The sequence below is a fragment of the Danio rerio genome, chromosome 20 (assembly GCF_049306965.1).
Source record: "Danio rerio strain Tuebingen ecotype United States chromosome 20, GRCz12tu, whole genome shotgun sequence".
Classification (NCBI taxonomy): Eukaryota; Metazoa; Chordata; class Actinopteri; order Cypriniformes; family Danionidae; genus Danio; species Danio rerio.
The window spans coordinates 17,628,588-17,644,472 of NC_133195.1; the positions used below are offsets into that span (position 1 = coordinate 17,628,588).

The 15,885-nt window shown below is 36.9% G+C and overlaps 1 long non-coding RNA gene across 1 annotated transcript; it reads left to right on the forward strand.

Annotated features, from left to right (window-relative positions):
- The first annotated feature begins 5,797 nt into the window (after positions 1 to 5,797).
- Positions 5,798 to 8,852, forward strand: LOC141379273 (uncharacterized). Its single transcript, XR_012395793.1, has 3 exons — positions 5,798 to 5,987; positions 6,724 to 6,839; positions 7,633 to 8,852. It is a non-coding gene; the product is annotated as an uncharacterized lncRNA (long non-coding RNA).
- The last annotated feature ends 7,033 nt before the right edge of the window (positions 8,853 to 15,885 follow it).

The following is a 15,885-nucleotide window of genomic DNA, read 5'->3' on the forward strand; positions in this document are numbered from 1 at the left end:
TCATAAATGACAAATGACTGTCGGGATGCAATATTCAAATGTTTGTTTTTGTGTAGTGTGCCATAGTGGATGACACACCATATCTACCATGTTTAATTTTTACATGGCTGACATTGATCAATAGGAGCAAATCATTCCATTTGTACAGAGCATTTAAAATGCCAAAATGAAAGAGAGAGGACTGATTCCACTAAATGAAAGAAAGCTTTGTGTAGTTATGACAACAGTATGCTTGTATTACATCTCATCAAGAAACTATCATGACAAAATAAAAAGATAAATGTTGGTGATCGATGGCCTGGTGAGCAAGTACTGGAATTATGTAAACATTTACAGAGAGATTTATAATTTAGTTGGTTGATTGATCATGAAGCAATCTCGGTACCCATGGCACCCTACATTTTAGACACAATAACATAATGTGGCACAGTGACTGTTGTTACTGACAATAAAATTGTGTAATCTGAAACTGAATCGTGGCCTAAATTGCACAGTGTGAGCTTAAGAGAGTTTGTCATGGAGCTGTCTGTCGCCATCAGTCACCCATCTATTAATCAACTAAATGTGGATTAAGCAGTTAATGTTTCCTACCTGTGGTATATTTACCTGTTCATTGATCTCTTGGATTGGAAGCTGGAAAAAAGACCTGTGCGTCAAGTTTACTCACCACTGTTGATACTTACCGGTATCCTTAATCTCTTATGAGGATAATATTCCAGAGGAAGGTCATTTACCTCATACTTTACTTAACTTTTCTTCTAAGGTGTCAATCTCAGTTTGTGGAGAATTGCAGTTCTGCAGAGTTTAGTTCCAACCCTAATTAAACACACTTGATCAACCTACTTGAGTCCTCCAGGTTTGTTCGAAACCTATAGGTAAGTGTGTTGGAGCAGGGTTGGAACTAAACTGTGCAAAGCTGCGGCCCTCAGGAACCGAGTTTGACACCTCTGTTCTAAGATATCCTTTTGGTGTTATCAAGACTGATTGTCTTTTGCGAATAACACTTACAGAATCTCTCAGAAAACTAGCAGTACAAAAATTTTGACTAGGCTTGTACCCTTTCAAATGGGTCACAGTTGTACCTAATTTACTCCTAAAGTGTGCAAATCAGCATCTTAAAAAGATAGTTCACCAATTTACTCACATTAGTTAGAGGTGGTTGTAAACCTTTATAAATGTCTTTCTTATCCTAACGTAACACAGGGGCTGACACAGAGGGATCCATTTGCAGTAAATTTATTAAACACAAGCACACAGATGTAATGCGTGTGCGAACTCACATCAAACACAATAGTGTTACGTTGAAGGATCAACGGCAGGTAATCACAGTATGAATGTTCAGGCATGGGTCTGAGGCAGACGGCAAATATCAACGTCTGTATCCAGGCTAGAGTTCAGGGCAGACAGCTAGGATCAAAGTCGGTAATCAGGCTGAGGTACAAGGCAGGCGGCTGGCAGGACGAGGAACAAGGCAAGGTAAGCAACGGGAAAGCAGGCAGTGTAGAGAAATGCTCAGTAGTGTTAGCCGGGGCAGAACAAGACTTCGCAATGACTGAGTGTGTGTGTGTGCTACTTATAAGCGTGGGCGTGGGTGATCAAGTGGATGCGCTTCAGGTGTGCAGGCTATCAGTGTAAGTGGATGACGTATTGGTTAATAGTCTGGGGATGGTGACCTCTGCTGGCCAGCGAGGGGAATGACTGAGATCGAGTCGGTGACACCTAAACACAAAACAAGTTATTCTGAAAAATGTCGGGAAAAGCATCCATTGGCATCCATTATTGGAACCAAAAATACTACTGAGGTCAATGGCTGCCTTTCCCCCCCAAACAATGTATTCAGTATATCTTCATTTGTGTTCAAGAGAACAAACTAAACAGTTTTTGAACAAGAGGGTGAATAAATGATGGCACATTTTTCATTTTTGGGTGAAGCTACATTATAGTTCATACATATTAGCACATAAATGGTACATATTAGCACAAATAGAAATGGTACCACTCCAATGGCAACTTTTTATTCTAATAGTGCTTTTAGTGAGCTTTGACCTGTGATGTCACATCTTGCAAAGGTATGTGACCAACAGATAGAGCTGATGCTCATGGTTCAACCTCTTGTGTGTATTTCAAAATGCAAAATTGTAGGATTGCAGTGTTGCAATAAACTGGAGTGGAAAGTCTTTGTAGTGTGTGATGTGATGTAACCTGTACAAATTTTGTGGTCTCAGGGTCTAGAGCAGGGGTACCCAAACTTTTTTTTTTTACGAAGGGCTAAAAACCAAACTAGATTGAGGCTATTGGTCGAAGGTAAATATAGTTGCCATGGGTGCTTCCTAATTTATTTAATAAGATTTAAACATAATTAGAAAACATTGCTTTATATTAACTAATGCAGTAAAAGCAATCTTATTTATAACAGAATGGTGTTACACTAGTCAAGCTGCACCTGATTTTGCCTTGATTTGCTCGCAGATGTCTTCTGCACTGTCCTCTATCTGTCGATGCAGTTTTTACATTTTTACAAAGTATTTATGTATTCATAATCAACATTTAAATGAAACATTTATTTTCAGTTGGCTTTTTTTCTTGTTTGGCAATAAAACAATCAAAGAAGTTTTTTTTAAACTAGTAATGACAATCTGTTAAAATCATTCGCCCCAACCCTGCCCATCATTATCACTCTCTTCTCAGATGGGATGGGGGGTTAAATCAAAGCTTACAATGGGGCAACATTGGCCCACGTGCCATAGTTTGGGCATCTCTGGTATAGAGGGACCAGGGAAGCTTGCATGAAGACCTATTCAGTTCCCATACTACTTGCTATTGGAAATTATGAATGACTTCCAGTTTGTCAGGAGGCCTAAAAATGTTCAGTTTTTAAAAAAAAATTTATATTGTGTAAAATGGCTCTCTTTGACATAATGATGACATTTACATTAACCATATTTAATTTTAGTTGGAAAGAAACCATTACAATTGCTGCTTGCATGCAAGTGTATTTCCTTTGAAAAGGGGATTTTGTAGGCAATTAAAAAATGTTTTTTTCAAAAATTATTATAAGGAAGAAATGTGTGTTGTTCAATAGTTTTAGGACAACTTTGATGGAACCATTTGGTCCGCTTTAAATGCTGACTACTCTAAACCTACCAACATCCATCATAATGATTTTTAGAAAGACTTGACCGACTTGATGATTTACTGAGATTGGTTAAAAGACTTTTGCAAAGAATGATTTGAGGAAAAACAATATATTTTATTTGTGTGTCATCGGTTTATGGGAAGCCAATTTTTTTTTAAAGTTTTGCACAAATCATTAATAATACCCATGAAGCAATCCATTCTGGCCCAGATTTGCCATAAAGCTGTCACAGCAGGCATTCATCCGCCAATGGCATACAGCATGTGGGCCAAACATGGCCTGGGTTTAGCAGAGGTTGCACCGTCTTTAAGACGACACACGAGATTTGGGCCATATGTAAAATTTAGTATTTGGCTTAGATTTTAAAAGTTGATATGTGGGTCACAGAAGGTTGGCCTGTCTTGACCCAAATTTAAAATACATCAATTCTTGAGTTTCAAGAGTTCACACTTAGCTGATGATAGATTATAAAGCATGTTTGGCATGCTGCCCAGGAGAAAGCCCTGAGCTCATAAGATCTTCGAGCCCAGGGCTCCCTCCTGTTGCAGGGCGAGTGGGGAGTTTGAGCTCAGGTAGATTGCGAAACTCCCCTGCTTTAGTAGCTAATGAACAGATAGTGATTGCTCTCAAGAGATAACTACTTACTAAGAGCATGTCTATGATGCAGATTTGGATTAGTTAATTAGTGCAAGTTGCCTATTTTTGAACGGTGGAAGGAAAACCGGGGGACCTGGGGAAACCCACATGAGCACAGGGAGAATGTGTAAACTCTGCACAGTTACGTCGGCTGGCTTGTTAAGGACAAGAGACAGTGACGTTCTTGCTGTGAGGCAACAGTGCTAACCACTGGGCCACCATGTCATCCATCTAGGAAAGGAGAAGCAATAGGGGTGGAAGGGGCATTCTTCAAAACGAAGATAGCTGTGAAATGGAACTTAGAATATTTACAGTGGCTTAGGAATCATCTGATTGGTGAATCATGAATTAACTAATGCGGTACCAGCTGTGTTCCATCATAAGCACATGATTCTCCCAAAATTAGTTTATAAATAATCTTTACAAAGTAAAAAAATTCTACCAATCAGGTCGCTTCACCCATAGTGTGCCCCAAAGGAAAATGCTTTATCGGTTAATCAATTTAATTGAAATCGTGACACACCAACCTATCAGGCCCAGTTCAGTCCTAGTTATGAGTCATTAACTTGGTTGTGACTTGACCCAGATATGGTCCAGGTTTGGCCCTTGTCTGAAAGCCAGACTTGGTCCAGTCATGTACCAGATTGTCAAAACCTGATTGTGTGGGCCAGATAAATTTTGCTATTTGGGAGGGCTATTGCAAACTCCCAGAATGTGGAAGGAGTGTTTAAAATAACACGTCATTTTATGTTTATCGATACCATTTTTGTGTGGCATACATCATTATACTGAAGGGCTGTTGAATTCCTAATTTTTAAACCATATATAAATCACCTTTATACTCAGAATGTAATTGTAATCCAGTTGGGCAAATTGAATCTAACAGTTTTATTCTATTTATTTTTTTTTGTAGCTTTTTTTCCAGATTGGGCTACTAGTCTGGTTATTAATGGATTACATGGGAAACCTTCAGTGCGTCAGAACAGAATAACAGTCGCATGCTGGTGGCACGATGGTGGACCTGAAAGCTAAGCTGGCATTCTGGGGTAAACGTCAGCGTAAACCGAACGATTGAGCTCATTAGTGTAACTTTCATCTTTGGATCATCTCCAGCGTGTCAGTTTGCAGACGGCAGAGTGTCAGGTGAAGTTGAGGAGGGAGACTTTGTTACTATTTAATGGACGGTTCATCTGTCAGAGGCTCTGATGCGTGGAGAAACTTGGTGATCAAGATCAACACATGCCATCAGAACGAAAATTTGGGGTTTATGAGCTATTTGTGCCACAATACACTTTATTTGCTTAATTACCCTGTAAAGATATCCAGAAATGAACAGTTTATTTTTTTGATTTATGCTTTTTTTCCATTTATGCTTTTGAATTACATCATGGGATCTTTCCTCCAACACCTTTTGAAATTGAAAAGTTTCTAAAAGTAACTTTTAGTGACATTTTTGACTAAACAACATTAAAAAAAAAACATGTCGGAAATTGGTTACAGGACAAGACATTTTCGACACCTATTTTAGAAGTCAATTTGATGTTATTTTGACATCAAGATAGTTTACATGCATTTTAGGGATTATAACAAACACTCTTAATTTGTCATCTGGAACATAAACGTTCAGATTAATAAAACTTTTATAATATTTTTTTATGCCGTTATGTTGGTGGTCAGAAGGCCATCGATGTAAAATAGACGTCAAGGTTTTGACATCAAATTGATTTGCATTGTTTAGTTTTTGGTGATGTTTTGACAATAACAAGTCAAAAACACATAAAAAAATGCAGATCGACACACCTTGACAGCATTATTCCTATATAAGTAATTTCTTATAATATTTCTAAAATACAGAGTACAGGCTGCGTAGGGCCTCAACTCGGGGTCACATCAACTGCTCAAAATTTTTTTTTATATTTATTTACTAATATCAACATAAACTGCGTGTAGATAAAACATTCATTGATAATATGTTGTTAAACACATTTAAAAATCATTTTAAGGCGGACGCATAAACAAACATGTGACGTAATTTTTCGTGCACGCGCATAGCCGCGTGCGCGTAGCGCGGCCCGGTCCACTAATCTTTGCGGTTGCGAGCTGCATATAATTATATTAGATGCAAGTTGCAGCTTTATGCACGGAAAAAGACAACAGCAGTCTGGAGCCGAAAATAGGAAGAAAGTACAAGATGAATCGTGTGCATCACCTTCAGGTAACTTCCATGAATCTGGAAAACATATTTTTGGTTGTTCAAGTAAACTAGTGAGGCTAACGTTTAAACTTCACCACAACTGCTATGCATTGTGCTTTAGACAGGACATGTTCTATGACTTTTCGCGTTTGCCCCTCTTCCCCATGTTGCTGCTAATTACACAAACTCAATTAGTGTTAATTGTGCAATACTTTACAATTCTGTTTGCACACTAGCTAGATACACATGCACTGCACAATTCTTTGCAGACAGCAGTTATCATTGTTTATTGCTTTGTCTATTTCTATACATTTCTTATTGCTGTTATTGCTTGTATCACTGCTATGTCAATAAAGTCTCTTTAGTCTTTTTTGTGCATTACAGTATGAAATAACAAAACCAACTTATTCTGTGATTTCTGGAAGATCAATTATATAAAATGAGTCAAATTAATGTAAATCACGGGCCAGAAACCATTTTTATAGCATGAATTCATTAATGATTATTTTTTCTGAATGTTAACAAAAGTTTTTGTTTAAAAATACACCGATTCATTCTTAAAAACCACAAATGTCTTTGATTTATACTGAAAACAAGGGTCAGCTTTTGTCACCATAGATTACAATGCAAATTAAATCCACATTTTGATTGTAGTTTTGTAAACATTATGAAGAGTGCTTGACTAGCCCATTGTCTTAATAGTATGTCATGAGCTTTTTTCTTTAAATGACTAATTTTTTCTGTATTGTACATGGAGGTCAATGCTTAAATTTGTCACAAAAGAAGATGAGGTGGCCTGACCAGCACTGCTCCAGAGACACCAGCAGCTGCACAGCTACAGGATGCAGCACTGAGGACCGTCCATATCTACAGGTACAGAGAGGGTTTTATTCTTTACCCTTTGTAAATGTTTGAAATGATGTTTCTGCAGAACACATGACAGTGTTTATTTTTATGTAAGCTATTATTTTGTAATGTAAACATTTGAACGTCCAAGTATAATTTGAGAGTTTATATGCATATTTATGCATATAAATAAATAAATAAATAAATACATACCATACATACATACATACATACATACATACATACATACATGTTTAAATGTTTGTGTGATTTTGTTCCTCTGTGGGGGCACCACAGTAAAACTTTGCTTAGGGGACCCTTTTGGCCAGCAGCGGTCCTGGGATAGAGTTAGTTTTTACATGGTTTAAGTGTCTGAAATCCATGGTTAAGTTAGAGACTTCTTTAGAGCAGACGTGAAATTGCTTAAGGTAATAATTCAAGAAGCAAAGTTTCCACACGCTCTCTGTTCAATCTAAACATTGTCTAGGAGATATTAAAGAGATCTAAGGGGATTTAAAAGTGCTGATATCGTTTGGCTTTCTGCGCCACCTGAGAAAGATAAAATCAAACTGTTTCTTTCTTCACGCTCTTTTCTGTGTTTGGTTTTCAGCTAAGTCAGCAGTGTAGTTTGTGTTTGAGCATCTGAGGAGCAGATCCTCAGAATAATTATGCTCAGAAACACACACAAACTCAGTCTCAGTGCACAGATGCAAAAGCACACTATCTCACTGAACAACATGATAAGTTTTTAATGTGAAAAAGGCAGAAATATTCAGGTTTTTGCAGTGTATAAATCCATGTCTCTATCTTACACTTGCAGGATTTCACAGACTTCATTCATTTTCATTTTCTTTTCGGTTTAGTCCCTTTATTAATCCAGGGTTGCCACAGCGGAATGAACCAACAACTTATCCAGCATGTTTTTACGCAGCAGATGCCCTTCCAGCCGCAACCCATCTCTGGGAAACATCCACACACACTCATTTACACTGATACACTACAGACAATTTTAGCCTACCCAATTCACCTGTACCGCATGTCTTTGGACTCAAACCGGAGCACCCGGAGGAAACCCACGCGAACGCAGGGAAAACATACAAATTCCACACAGAAACATTAACTGACCCAGCCGAGGCTCGAACCAGCAATCTTCTTGCTGTGAGGTGACAGCACTACCTACTGCGCCACCCCTTCACAGACTTCGACAGAGCGTAAAAATCTTGATCGTTCTGTTGGTCTTGTCTATCAAATCTCTTCTTTATATTGTATTCTCTATTGGATTCAAGTCAGGTGATTGGCTGGGCTATTCTACAGCTTGATTTTCTTTCTCTGAAAGCATTTGAGAGTTTCCTTGGCTGTGTTTTGGATCATTGTCTTGCTGAAATGTCTTATCTGGTTATATTTTCATCATCCTGTTAATGTAGATGTTGGACTGAATCAGCTACTATTAATTTACACTGATGGAGGGCAGGGGGTTGCTGAATAACTTCTTGAGAGATTTCAGCTGCTGTCTGGGCGTCCACTGCTTTTCTACACCTTTCTTTATTCATGTGTTCAATTCTTTTTCCCTGCATCATTTCATTTTATTACACATAACTTCATTTGTAAACTAATTAGATTTGTTTTCTTTGCATGTGTGGATTTGTTTAGTTGTTACCAACATCTGATGAAAATTTAAAGTCAACAGCACCTTTATATATGTTTTCTGAGAAAAATGGTGACGTATTCAATACTTATTTTCTCTGCTGTATGTACAGAATATACATCTGGTATGTTTAAATTTATCAAACATGTATCTACCACAAGTCATTGTTTTTTGATTTTATATCAGTTTTATTTTTGTCTGCTCTTTAAATAATTTGAAATTGACTTGTGCATATAGCACAGAAGACAAAATGAAATTATCTCACAAATTATTGCAAGTTACCATCTAACAATTGTCACTTTTCCCCATAGTTTTTACATCTTTATCTTTCATGTTTTACCCCAGACAATGAACAATTTACGTTTATCTTGCAATCATTTATAAACTTATGAGCTGAAATCTTGCATTATTTTTTTCTCCGCATAACTGATTTTGTATTTTGCAGTTTTGAGTTTTAAACGTGCAGCTTTAAAAAATTACAATTAAGATATTAAGAATTAAGCCGGGTTTATAGTTCTGCGTCAAGTGATAGTCATGACCCATGGTGCATACAATGCGTGTAGCCGTGCATTTATAATTGACCCTTTGCTAAGTTCCGCCCTCCATAGTTACTGTTGCTACGCCTGTCAAGCTTTCGCGCCTGGCTTATCTATTACAGTGTGTATGCGCCGGTGTCAGACATTACCAGGTATATAATTAGTCATTTTTGAGATTTAAAAATAATCTATTAATAACAAATGAAACCGTGATTTTTTTTTTAGCCAAAAAGCCTGATAGAGTAATTGTTGTGCAATGATATATTGCGTTACAATCCGACGAGGAAACGTGCATGGACAGTGCTTCAACATTATTCAGTCATAGAAAGAACAGCCAGAAAGGAGAAATTGATGGATTCGTGGGGAATATTTGCATAATTGACCCATAACAATGCACAGTACCTTTTACTCTTAGTATGTTTGAGAGCACTTTGTTTTGAACTTGAACTAATTTGCAGTTGAGAGAAAAAAAATAAATACATTGAAATCAAAGTATAAAAAGCAGAAGTGAACATATAGATTTTCCCTACCAGCAAATATTAGTATATATAATAAGTTTAAGCGACGCAGTGGTGCAGTAGGTAATGCTGTCGCCTCACAGCAAGAAGGTCGCTGGTTTGAGCCTCGGCTAGGCCAGTTGGCGTTTCTGTGAGGAGTTTGCATGTTCTCTCTGCGTTCGCGTGGGTTTCCTCCGGATGCTCTGGTTTCCCCCACAGTCCAAAGACATGCGGTACAGGGGAATTGGGTAGGCTAAATTGTCCATAGTGTATGTGTGAATGAGTGTGTATGGATGTTTTCCATAGTAAAGTTGCAGCTGGAAGAGCATCTGCTGCATAAAACATATGCTGGATATGTTGGCAGTTTGTTCCGCTGTGGCAACCCCAGATCAATGAAGGGACTAAGCCAAAAAGAGAATGAATGAATGATAAGTGTATTGACTGCAAGTGCTCAGTTTGTGATCACATCTCTGTTTTGTTCTGTTGATATGTAATTTTGCCTGCTATGTAAAACCTGCTTTGTATTTTTGTATCTTTTTAACGTAATGTAAGAGGCGTATGAGATATTGCCGTCTATCATTGAATGTGAATATCGAAAACAAAACCAACTTGGCTCTGCTCTTTTAGCGCCCTTCACAAAGCTTGATCCATGCTGGCATGTCTCCTCTGGAGTTTCAGGTTTTGGAAAGGGGAGAAAGGTTCACCAACCTGTCCAAACTTTTAGGATACAGAGGTTCTTTTAGGATAGTTAGGTTTTACCTGCACAGCACTTCACTTGCTGGCCTCTGTTACATCAGCAATAACACTGCTGAAACGCTAGATGGCTGTAGGTGTTTATGTTCCTCTATGTTAAGTTTCTTTGCCGATGTTTTTTTTTTCTGAACACTACCTTAATGTACAGGTGGTTCAAACTCATTTCGAGGCAGGAATTGACATGCAACAACTTTAATCAGGTAAACACAAAACAACAGTTTCCATCCGAAGCTCCTTCACATGACTCCACACTTTAAAACACTCGGGCTGCATCCGAAACTGCCTACTACTCAGTAGGAACTGCATTTGAATTTAAACGTATTACTCGACTGATAGAAAAATACGTTTTATACTGTATGAATATGAAAAGTATGAATTGAATTCAGACGTACTACGTCCACCATTTTGTTATGGTCACGTGACCTACCAGCATAAGTTGCGTCGATTTACTCCCATTCATGAATTCCTTCACGGGGCATCACGGCATAGCACAGCATGGATGGGATGCGCACTCCAAAATCTTGCCGGAAGTAGTAAGTCATCCGGGTACTTCTCGCACACTGATTTTCGAATTCGATGAATTCGGACAAACTACTCTGATCGCATACTGGATTTAGCATACTGTATAGTATGGAAGTATGCGGTTTTGGACGCAGCCTTGCTGCTTCGAGCTCGCGTAGCTCTCACCTCCACCAGCACTCGTCAGCGATACCAAGCGGACCAATCACAGAGCTTGTGCTACATGTTGTTGCGACATATAGTTAATTTTTTTTGAAAGGTGCACGTCAGCGTCGCCGACGACCACGGCGAGGGCTTTGTGTCTATGCATAGGCTGCGTCGCAGCGTACATATGCGCTTGACACAGAAGTATAGATCAGCCTTTAGTTATAAAGAATTTAAACTCAGAATTTTAAAAAGTCCGAATTGTGAGATTTAATCTAAGAATTCAGAGACAGTTGAGGGTATATTTATGTTTATGGTATACTTAAACCACATAAAAAGTTATGAAATGAAACCTTACAATCATTGATTATTTTCTGTGGTGAAAATGTTTAAGTTGACTTAGCTTTATTTGTTTGAAACTTACATGTACAAAATGAGTAAAAACATATGCAAAACTCACGTTAAATTGTGCTATTTTGTCCTTTACCTATTTTATAAACAGCAGAGTATGAGTTTCAAAATTGCGAATACCTGTCATGAGTACAGTTTGTCATTGCCTACACTCTCAGAAATAAATGTTTGTGAGCTGTCACTGGGGTTACACATTTGCGCTTAAATTGTCCTTATTAGTACCTCAAAAGTATATATTAGTTGCAAAAAAATTTAAGAGGAACACTTAGGATTAGTATTAGTTATAGTATTTTTTTTAGATACTGTATACCCTTTAAATATTAATATATTAATTAGTAGGTACAAATTTGTATATTTTGAAAAGGTACAACCCAAGTGACAGTTCATGTACCTTTTATTCTGAAAGTGTCCACTGTGAAACAAATATCTGTAAATGATCAGTTTTTCATATTTTGTGATTTCATGTCTATATTTTTCCTCGTTCATTTATGCTTTTGAATTGCATTATAAGACCTTGATCTTTCTTCCATCAATTTTTATCCTTGAAAAGTTAAAAAAATTGACTTTTATTAACATTTGTATCAGTTTAAAGTGATATATTGTCTGGATTTGTGTTATATATAATCGTACACATACCTTGTAATTAACTGCCAGTACATTTTCTTTTATTTTATTGACTTATTTCTCTAAATACAATTTTTAGATATTATTGCAAAAATGTTAATAATAATAATCCACTGTTGTTGAACTGTAGAGTCGAATTTCCAACAGTAGAAGTCGACAGGGCAGAGATCAACATCCCATAATGCAATTCACAACCATGAATAAACAGAAAAAAAAGAAAAAAAACTTGTGAATTACCATTTATGGAAACAGGTAATTTACAGATTTTTTTTTTTTTTTTTGAAGTGTAGGTAGGGGGTCACTTAGTAGTTTGTTTAAAGAAATATGCATGCATGCTTCAGTGAACCAAATTCATATATTTAATTTAAATACATCTCATTGGTTATCAAACTTATTTACTGTAGGTTTTCTGTATTTTGAGGAATAATGAGCTGATTCACAATTTATTGTGATGTTTTGGATGACAAAAATAAAAGGAAACTGAAAGGAAAGGGATTCTGACCTATACGATAACCTCTGATTGTTTTTTTTTTTTTACTTTTCAAGCACTTTTTAGATGCATTTTAAAGTAGATATGAGTTTAGGCTACATTCAGATTAAAACACCTATTTTTTCAAGAAAAGTGCCTTACACTTGTGGCATTTATCTGTAGGTTAGATCTGCTGGTGTTCAGATTCTAGATTCTGACCGCTGACTGAGTATTATTCTGCAGAATGAGGCTGCTGGCCGTGATCGTGCATTCACAATAGTGTGAACCATTATAGGGGTGGTCAAATGTATATTTATATATTTATTTTTTTATTGTTAATGTTATTATTTAAGACAAAGGTCAGTGCAAGCTATTTTCCACTGTTTGAAGCGTTGATCCCCCCACACTTGTTGTTTTGGTGTCCTTCAAGGGGTATCAAGGGTTAGGGGTCAGACTTCACCAATCCCCCTGTAATTCGCACCCTGGCATCTCCCCTTCTGCTATCTGAGTAGTGACCGTTGAGTGCATGGTGTTTTATTGGTTAAATAAATGCATCAGCCAGGTATTTTAAGTGCACTCATAATTTTTTAGGATCTTCAGTGTGAATCTATTACCACACATACAAAAAATGGCGTACAATAGTGCATAAGTAGGCCTATATGATGTAGGGATGCCCCTATTGACATAATATTTAAAAAAAAAACACGGCAGAATTCAATGGCTGCTGCATTCCAACATTCTTCTTTTGTATTCAACAGTAAGAAACTCAGTTTTGAAATGAAACAAGTGAAGGGAGAACTTTTTTGGGAACTATTCCTTTAAAAAGGAAGATCATTACCGATAGGTGTCGCTAAAGAGTAGTGTTGCCAAGTCTGCAGTGAAATTTTAACCACTGTTTTTTTTTTTAGTCTGCTAATTGTTTCTATAGATTAGCAGGACTCTCAATATTAGGTGCTAAATAATACAAAAGTATATGTAATCCATTGATAAACACACTAGATATCACACACGGACCTTGAGCATGCGTCAATAGCACCGTCACATTTGTACAGTCCCAGCAAACAATGAGTTGGCGGACCGTCGGCGTTTTTTGGTCGGCACAAATTCAGCGGCTTGATATGGGCGGACCGCCGTCGGCTTACCAGCGGCAAGCCGCCCATTCTAAAAGTTATGTCGGCCCACCGGCGTTTTTTGGGTGGCACGCCACCAGCGGATTACCGTGGGTGGACCGCCGTCTGGACAACAGTGGCTAACCGATGGCCCACCCGGTGATGTTTTTAATGTTGTTGGCTGTTCTGTACCTGATATAAGTACTTGTGTTTAACACTTTTTACATTTTAAACGAATGAGGCACTAAATAAAAATATAGTTATTAATAAAAGCAAAGTTTAGTAAATAAAACTACAAGAGGTTTTAAATATAACAGGTTATTATTAAAACAAAACAAAATTAAGTTTAAAAATCAAGATTTAATATTAAATGTCATTATTTAATATGTTTATGAATTGTTTAAATGTTTATGTAAACGCTGCGTGACTTTAAAGTGTCCATTACCGAGCCCCATTCAAGCACTGCAGCAGAGAGCGTTGTCATGGAAACGGAGCTACGACACGACACCTGACCGTCAACATCACTTTTCTCATGCGGCAGTTTTCACTAATTTCAGGTAAGTTTAGTCGCTAAAATCACGCAAATGTTACATACAACTGTTTCTGACACTTTTCTTACTGGTAATTGACATATTTCTGTTGAACATGTTTTTTATAGAGACTGTTGTGACTTTGGAAAAAGTCCGTTAGAGTTTTAGCAGAGGTAACGTTAGCATTAGGCTAACGTTAGCTATTGTTTATAAAAGTGTTGGCTTTTAATTACATTTTATGTGTAGATGAGAGGTTTGACAATGTTTTATTGAAGGTAGTCTACTTTATTAAGCCTAAAATAAGCACTGTAACTGTCAACAAGAGCGAATTAAAATGTTAAAGTTAGTACATATGTGTTACTTTGATATTTCACAGTAATGTAACTTAAACTAATATTAATTTTAAAAAGTGCTCTGTGGTTTCAGGAGTGACAAAATTACCCCTACAACAGAAGAAAAGAGCCAAGATGAAGGGAGCTAATCACAGAGCTGGAGGAAACAGGTAAGACTATAATTAACTGTTAAATAGATTCATGTGCATTTTTATAAGAAATCCCTACATTATCATGCATCTGATACATGTCTTGATTGCAGTTATTTTAGTTTTGACATCCAAACATAAGTGAGTGGTTTTAAACAATTTTTTACATTGCTTTTCTCAAAGCTGAATTTACAGCGTCAGTGCTTCAGTCCAAAATGTAATATTGAATTCATAATTTGCTGCTGATCAAGCAAGATTTCTTATTTTTATCATGTTTTGTTATTTCAGGATTCATTGTTGAATAGAAAGTTTAAATTGAAAAGTATTTGAATCAGAAATCTTAACTCTCTTCTGATCTGTTTTATGCACCCTTGTTTAATACAAGTATCCATTTCTTAAAATGTGTTAGTAATATATAAATTTTTTATTACTTCTTTCTAGATTTTGGATCGTCCTCCACTCACTCTACCACTTTGTTTTTCATTGCCAGACTTCATTCAAGGTAAGTAATATTAGTGTCACGTAAAAGTGTTCCCAATGATTACTTTTATTAATGTTAATATTAATATCAACTGCATCAAACAAATTAGCCTATTAGAATGATTTCTGAAGGATCATCTGACACTAAAGTAATGATGCTAACAAATCAGCTTTTTTAAAAATCATTATTTTAAACTGTAAAAATATTTCAGTGTTACTTTTAAACTGTAAATTAATGTTATCGATCAAATCAATGCAGTCTTGATGTCCAATAAAAAGACAATAAAAAATACAAACATTAATGTCCATAATGACCTAGTTACTGATGATGGACAAAAATAATGACTGATTCTGTTATTTCAGGATAAGAAAGAAGCCTGCTACAAGAGAGACAGCGGAAGGGAGCCTCCAAGACATTTTTATTAGGATCTGCTAATCATGAGGGGGCAGACAAAAGAACCTGCATTTTCCTTCAGCTTAATATCAGGGGTCGCCACAGCGTAAGGAACTGGATATTACTTTGGCATATGTTTTACACAACCTTCCAGCTGCAACCCAGCACTGTGAAACACCCATACACTCTCGTATTCACAGACACTTCTACACTATGTTCAAATTCACCTATAGCACAAGTGTTTGGACTGTGGTGGAAACCCACACCAAAACAGGGAGAACATGCAAACTCCACACAGAAATGCCAGCGGACCCAGCCGGGACTCATACCAGCAACCTTTTTGCTGTGAGGTGACAGTCTGAGCCACTGTGCTGCCCCAGTGTAGTTATTAATAACCTCCAGATGTTTTACAGTTTGATTTTGTAATAATAATGCACGTTTAGATTTATTGTAATATGTTAATATTCATTCGCAATGTAAT